Here is an 8,748-nt window from a genome sequence, read left to right on the forward strand (position 1 = left end):
AAGTTATAACTATTTTTATGTTAAAAAAATTTTATTATAATTTATTTTTCATAATTAATCATAATTTCATTTCATAATATTTTAACATAAATAACTTCATTTCGAACTATTTTAGTGTTACCCAGGATGCACTACATAGTCCGCTTCCCTCTAATAAGGTAAAAACAATTTTTAAATAAAAAAATAAAAAAAGAGGAATCAAGTGGGTTATGCCTCCACGTAGTGCATCTTGGATCACGCCCAAATAATCCGAAATTATTATTTAATATTAAAACACTAAAATGAATTATGATTGTGATTATGAAAAATAAATTATCATTTTTTTTAACATAAATGTGATTATAACTCGAAAACGACTTATTTCCGGATCTATATTTATATCTTTTTTTCCTTCTTTTCGGGTACCCTATGAGTATAAAACATTTTTTCCTGGGCCTCTCCTTCAATTTGAGCTTTTTTTTCTCCTCCCCCTCGTAAAAAAAACTTTTAAGCAAAATATTAATATTTATAATATGTTAAATTAAGACAAAATCTGATAAATGTGCAGTTTAGGTTACATTTTATTGCCCTTTAAATATGTTGTAAAGTATTCTTTTAAGTTGAAATAATTACAAAATTATATAGATATTGCAATATAAATATTGTTTTATATAATCAATTTATTATCATAGTTTTCATTTAAAGATATCTAGAATAATAATAACAATATATATACATCTAACAGAATCCTTAAAATCACAAAACATTCATTTATTCAATCAAATTAAAGATATTAATAACAAAATATGAAATATTTTCAAATACCTTTAGTAAAACTAACAACATTGCTCGTGTTGGTAAGAAACAAACACATTAAATTCTAAACTAATCATATGTCTTTTGACAAAAAGATGATATCCGAATAAAATGTATTGTAACACGACCAATGATGATGCATTGGAAAAAAAATGAAATATCCTCCTTCCTCGATTTGATCGTAGCCCCCTCTACTTCTATATAGAAAACTTTTCTTCAGTATTCAAAATAACTGTGTTTTGGAAAATAATTTCAGTAAATATTAAAATTGCACCGGAGATAAAATATGAATATGAAAGAGAATATCGTTGATGATTGATTCGTATTATGCATAAAGACCGATATTACTGTGCAACGTGCAGCTCTACTTACTTAACTACAATAATGTCATGGAAAGACGATATAGCATACGCTATGACTCCCAGCAAATTCTTAACTTGGCCACTAGGCGTTTGGCCTTTGCAAAAATATAACATATTTGCTTTAATCCGTACTGTCGTGTGTGTCGTCAGTTTGGTACGTCAGTTTGGTTCTTCATAATTTGTACTTTCGACCTATCGAGTTTGACAATTCCAGTTTGGTGCACAATGTAACATTTAGTACACAGTGAGAACGAGAAACAGAAATAAAGCTCTAATGTGATAATAAACAATCCATCCTTTCTGTTTGTATAGATCGTGATGATGATTTTATTGTTCCTCGAAATCAATTTCGGTAACGGCAGTATATAATGAATATATATGAAAAACTCGATTCTCTTATGCTTATGTTTTGCAATATTCTCTCTATATTAAAATTGTTGTCCTTTCATATATACGCCGATAATTTAATTTGCAATTTCTTTTCTGCTGTCAACGACTATATTGCGATCGGTACTGAAAATAAGCGCACGATTATGCGGCGGCACGCATTCATGGGAAGGATGATTTGCTACAGTATTTCATTTTTTGGTTATATGGCACTAATTTTGTTTCTGATACCTGTAATAATTAGTTCAATGTTAGGCAATGATGAGGACATCCAAGTTAACATATCCGTCAAAAATCTAGCAATGGAGTTACCTGTGCCCTTACCATGGACATTAGGAAATTATCATCTCTCTACAAATGTATACTATGTAATTTTCATAGTGCAATATATTCTATTGACACTAAATTGCTCTGGCAATGTTGGTAATTAACTGTTTATTAATATCTAAGAGACTTGCTTATTATTAGTTACTTTAAACATTTTTACATTTAATAGAATTATGGGGGTGTAACCACTCTTGAATTTCGGTGTAATCTATCAGAAGTTCGTTGAATTCCTCGAAGTCCGATGAAGTCCGATGAAGTCCCTTAAAGTCCGAAGTCCATTTGTACATCTATTTTTTGAATGGTTGCCCCCTCAAAAATTTAGTAATAGTAATTTTTAATTTTTATATTTAGATTTTTAGTTTATTTTAGTTTTGTCAATTAACAAAACTAAAATATTTGATACCTAATTATATAAAACATTTACTTTCATTGATATTAAATATCAAAAAATTTTTTATTTTTCAATAGAAGTTCTTTTTTTTTAATGCATATTGTATGTCTACCTTAAAATTCCAATGCAATAACATTTTGTTTTTTTATATCAGGTTTTTTTTTTAACTCAAGTTCTAACTGATAATGTTTTTTGTTAAAACTTTCATGTTTTTAATATATTTTAATTTATAATTATAATTTATTTATAAAGGCAATGATATACTTCTCCTTGGAATTATTCTTCATATTTGCGGGCAAATGGAACTTTTAAAAATCGAATTTATCAATTATAACGGAGAAAATAAAGACATAAAAGAGTTTGAAGCATTGACATCTAGACATTGTTATTTAATGGAGCATGCGGAACTTCTAATAGATGTAATAAGTTTCGTTTTGCTCGTGCAATTGCTGTTCAGTTGTCTTATTATTTGTTTGGTCGGTAAATATCTTAAATTCTTCTATTATGCGATACAAGCATTATTATGTCTTTTTCGGGATAAAAGCTGTTCTATCTAGAAAAATGAAATTTTTTTTGTAAAAAAGTTACTATGTTAAAATTATATAAAATATCCAAGAAATATTATATAATTTTATTTTGTGATATTCTAATGATATAATATATAAAATTATATAATAAAATAATATAATAAAATAATATAATATAATAATATAATAAAATAATATAATAAAATAATATAATAAAATCGGATTTTATAAATTCCTATATCAATAATGCCGAAAAGAATTGCCTATTTGTGCATGTTATCTAATTACGTGTTTTTCAGGTTTCCAATTAATTTTGGCATTGAAATTACATGACGCAGTGATAATAACGAAAACCACATCCGTGCTGAGCGCTTTATTGTTACAATTATTCTCTTATAGTTTTGTGGGCGATTATCTGAAACGTCAAATGGAAGGTATCGCGCATTCGATCTACAGCTGTAATTGGTACTACTTTCCATTGAAATTAATGAGGAATGTCTTATTTGTCATCATGAGATCGCAGCAACCTGTTCAACTGCTAGCAGGCAGATTTGTCGTCGTAACCATTGAAACTTATATGTCCATATTAAAAAATTCCTTCTCATACTTATCCGTCCTACGAGTGATGATAGACGACTAGAGTGTAGGTAACAAATGAGAGAACTTGAAGAGGTATCACTATAGACACACGTAAACAATCATTCTATAAAAGAATTATTATAGGCCCATGATAAAATTGAAGTAAATAAAATTATTTTCTTTAATATCAATACATTTGTCATCATATTTGGCGACTGTAGAGCGTAAAAGTATGGTCTATAATATAAGCTATACATCATCGCTAGTCACAATGCTTCGCAATAGCCAATTAGAATAGTAATTAGTGATGCTTCGGATTGGCTGTCGTGAAGCATCATGACTTGCAACGGAATGTTTGTACTTTATTGTAGATAAATCCCCTAGTGAAAATTTTTCTCATAATTTTTATACGAATTAGAACATTTTTCAGAAATACTCAGAAATATTCGGAAAATTTACATCTTCTCTCAGAATTTTTTATACATGTGAATTCTGAAATATTCTATGAAATTTCTCATCCCATTTTTAAAAAGTATTTTAAAATTTTTTAGAGTTTATAACATTTCATCAGAAATTATACTTATAAAAAATCTTAAAAATCTTACGATATTCATAATTAACATATTATAAAAAATTTTAAGAAAAGATGTAGATTTTCTGATAAATATTCCATTCGTATAAAAAATTCGTATAAAAAAATGTGAGAAAATATAATATATATAAAATTATAGAGAATTATAAAATTATAGAGAAATTCTAAATAATTATATAGAAATTCTGAAAAATTACATGAAAAATTCTGAGAAAAATTTTCACTAGGGCCGGCCCAAAGTTACACGTCTACTATCTGTATCAAAGATTCAGATTTAAATCAGAATATACAATACATATTATACAATATATATTATTTTTATTTGATCGATATCTCTGAGACGACAATGGTAAACTATCGAGAGTCTTTGTTATTACAATCTCTTTCGATAAAATCGTTTGGATTAGTTAAAACTGTATAATAGACCTCACATATTTCTGAAGATATATTGAAGAGATCATCGTATTATAGATTTAAAAAAGAAATATATCATTCTAAGATATTTCATGTGTCGTACGACAAAGTTTTTCAAGCCTGTCCTGATTGACTGCAGGACAAAGAGACTCTCAAGTGTCTTTGTTCTGCAATCAATGTTGGAATTTATTATATTAATCGTTAGTATACAGCATACACAATGACTTTCCACGATTATTTACTACATACAAGTTGTTCGTGTCATGGATTTATCATTTTTATAAGTATACGAAAATTATCAAATGATTCTTACATATACTTTAATATCTTTAGAAAGAATTTGTATAAGTAATAAAAGAAAGGATACACTATTAAATCTAATGTCAAATTTAATCTAATGTGAGTCGCTGCTTCTACTAAATATATTGTTATTTTTTACCAAAACAATAATTAAATTTGACACTATACAGTAATATTAACAAGGACCTCATGAGTAAATGCACTATTGTTACAATTGTTCTTTTATAGTTTTGTTAACGATTATTTGAATCGATCTACAGCTGGTACTGCTTTCCATTGAAATTTGTAAGGAATGTTTTGTTCGTCATTATACGATTACAGCAACCTGTTCAATTGTTAACTGGCGAATAACTTTTTTTGTCGCAACCTCGTAATCGAAACTTATATGTCCATATTAAAAAGCTTCTTCTCATACTTGTCTATCCTACGAGTAATGGAGGATGATTAAATGCAGGTAACTTTGAGAAGAAAAAATATTTCAATACACACACTCAAATATATTATTATTATTATATAAAAAAATTACTATAAGACACCATATTTGGAAATATGTCTGAAATTAAACAATAAAATTGAATAATCAACTTAAAGTAAATAATATTGTTTTCTCTATGATATTAATAAACGTATTGTACATCATTCGTAACACATTATTTTAAAAAGCTGCAGTAATGCGTAATTTGCGAGTACGAAATTGTGATTTTGCTTGACAATTTGATAAGTAAACAAAATCTTAATATTATACTAAGTTTTTTCAAAAAGTAGAATATGGATGTTAATTGATATCGATTTATTCATATTTAATCTCGTATTCCTTTAACTAATTTTGTAATCCAACAATAGATTTATAGAAATAAAGCAGAATTAATTATTTCATTATATAAAAAAATATTAGTCTCTTAAACAGCTACAAAATAATATATACGGCACATTTCCTTTTTTTTTAATCAGTTATCATAGTTATTACATGAAGTCATTACATGAAGACATCTAAAAAATTAATAACACGTAGAGTAACATTTTAAAATTAAAACCACTATGCATTCGTCTATTCAAATAAAGTAATAATTGAACTTAACAAAAGCAAAATATGAAATGTCTGCGAATAATTTTATTAATAATATTATTTATATCATCTAAAAAAAACTGACGCACTAAATTTTAAGTTAATCATACGTATCCTTTGTAAAAAGATAATATTAAAATAAAAGTATTGAAGCACGATCAATGACAAATGTTGCACTGGAAAATAAAGCATCTCCCTCTCTCATTTCGATCCCACTTTATTTTCATATAAAAGAAAAATTATTTCCTTCATTTTAAAAAATAACTGTGTTTTGGAAAATCATAAGGTATTATAGTAAATGCGTCAATAAAATATGAACACGAAAGCGAACGTGATCGGCCCGCATTATGGACAAGGACCGGTATTATTGAGTTACTGTGCAACGCGCAGCTCTACTTAACTGCAATAATGACATGGAATGATGATGTAGCATACGCTATGACTCCCTTCAAACTTTTAACTCTGCCATTAGGCGTTTGGCCTTTACAAAAATATAATACATTTGCTTTAATTCGTTCTATCATATCTGGCTCCAGTTTGGTACGTTATCAATTTTCATATTACAATTTTTTCGTATTTCAAAAAAATTTCTCTGGAAAAATTTCTCGTATATTGATATATTATGTTCGATATATCATATTCAATTTCAAGTGAAATGTTTAGTGCACAGTGCAAAAATGCAAGAAACAGAAATAAAGCTTTGTTATAAACAGTCCATTCTTTCTGTCTGTGTAGACCGGGATGATGATCATGTTGTTCCTCGAAATCATTTTCGGTAGCAGCGATGCGTATGTAAAGCTCGATGCTCTTATGCTTATGTTCTGCAACGTTCTCTCTGTACTGAAATTATTATCATTCCGCATATATGCCAATAATATGATTCGCAATTTCACCTCTGCTATAAACGATTATCTCGCGATCAACAATAAGAAGAAGCATGCAATCATGCGACAACACGCATTCATGGGAAGGATAATTAGCTGTAGTATTTTATTTTTCGCTTATTTGGCTTCAACAATTTTTTGTCTGGTGCCTATAATAATTAGCGATGAAGAAAACATTCAAGTTAATGTATCTATCAAAAATCAAGCATCAGATTTACCTATACCCTTAACATGGTCGTTAGGAAGCTATCATCTCTCTGCGAATTTATTCTTCGTAATATCTATAGTGCAATATTTTCTACTGGTACTCAATAGCAACTGTAATTGTGGTAATTAGCTAATTGTTAATATCAATGAAGCTTGCGTATTTGTTTAAATGTTTTGCTTTTAATACAATTCGATAATAAGCTTCAATTTTTAAATTTTAACTATTTATTAGCTTTCAGCTTTTTTATTAAGTAAAAGCATACTAAACTTGATGTCTGATTAAATAAAGTATTTGTTTTAATTGATATTACATATTTAATTTTTATTTACTTTTCACTAGATATTTTCTTTTAATGCATGTCGTATTTATTTTATAAGTTATAATATTTTCTTTTTTTATCAGTTCTGCAGCAGATTCTAACTATTAACCTTTTTATTAAAACTTTCAATGTATATGTTAGTGAAAAATTGACATTTATTTATAAAGGCAGTGATTCACTTTTCCTCGCTATCACTACACATGTTTGTGGGCAAATGGAAATTCTAAAAATCGAATTTGTCAATTATGGCGTGAAAAGCAAGAATATATTTGAAGATTTTTCAAAATTAGCATCAAGACATCATTATTTAATGGAGCATGCGGAACTTCTCGTCGAAGTAATAAGTTTCGTTTTGCTTGTGCAAATGCTGTTTAGTTGTCTTATTATTTGTTTGATCGGTAAATATTTTAAACTAGTTACTTTTTCGGTTATGTAACGTATTATTACATTTTGTCAGCAAAAAGTATTTTACGGAATATCGTAAATTTTTTTGCAAAACGTTCAAAAATTATATTAATTGCCTGAGAAACATTATCTAATTCTATATATCTTAATAACGTAAAAGAAATATTAGGTAAACCTTGAAAAATTTCTATCTCAGTAATGTCAGAGAAAATTAATCTGTGCATGTTGTGTATTACATATTTTTCAGGTTTCCAATTTATTTTGGCATTGAAATCACATGATGTAGTGATGATAACTAAAACCATAACAGTGATGGGCGCTCTATTGTTACAATTATTCTTTTATAGTTTCGTGGGCGACTATCTAAAGTGTCAAATGGAAGATATCGCTCAGTCTATCTACAGCTGTAATTGGTACTGCTTTCCACTGAAATTAATGAGAAATGTTCTGTTCGTCATTATGCGATCGCAGCAACCTGTCCAACTGTTAGCTGGCAGATTTTTCGTCGTAACTATCGAGACTTATATGACTATATTAAAAAGTTCTCTCTCATATTTGTCCGTCCTGCGAGTGATGGTGGACTCATAAAGAACAGGTAATTGAGAATAAATCTCAACGAAAAAATAACACCGTACATATATATAAGGAGTTACATATACATAAGGAATATCATTTTGTAAGAATTATTATAAGACAGGATATGTCAGGAATAATAAAATTTAATAATAAAACTGAAGTTAAAAATTATTTTTTTATGATATAAATCAAAGTATTATACGTTATTTTAACATATTTTAAAAAGTATGCAACAGAAGTAATTGCTCTGATGCGTGATTCATAATTGCGAAAATATAATCGGTGCTTAGAATTTAATAACTATCAAATAAATGTCAAATAGATGTTAACATAACTAATAATCTTCCATTTCGGATAAAATATTACAACAAATTGGCATTCATTAACTATGTTCACATTTATTATATTTCTCAAAAGAATTTTGTTAAAATAATCCAACAACAGATTGCTTGCAGAAATAAAACAGAATTAATTATTTTTTATAATTAAATGGATTATATGTGTGTATATATATATATATATATATATATATATATATATATATCATAGTTAATAAGTAAAATAACGTAAACTAAAAAAAATAATAATAATTAGTGGTTATCTATTTGTTTTTCTT

Source organism: Atta cephalotes (genome assembly GCF_000143395.1).
Source record: "Atta cephalotes unplaced genomic scaffold scaffold00001, whole genome shotgun sequence".
NCBI classification, from domain to species: domain Eukaryota; kingdom Metazoa; phylum Arthropoda; class Insecta; order Hymenoptera; family Formicidae; genus Atta; species Atta cephalotes.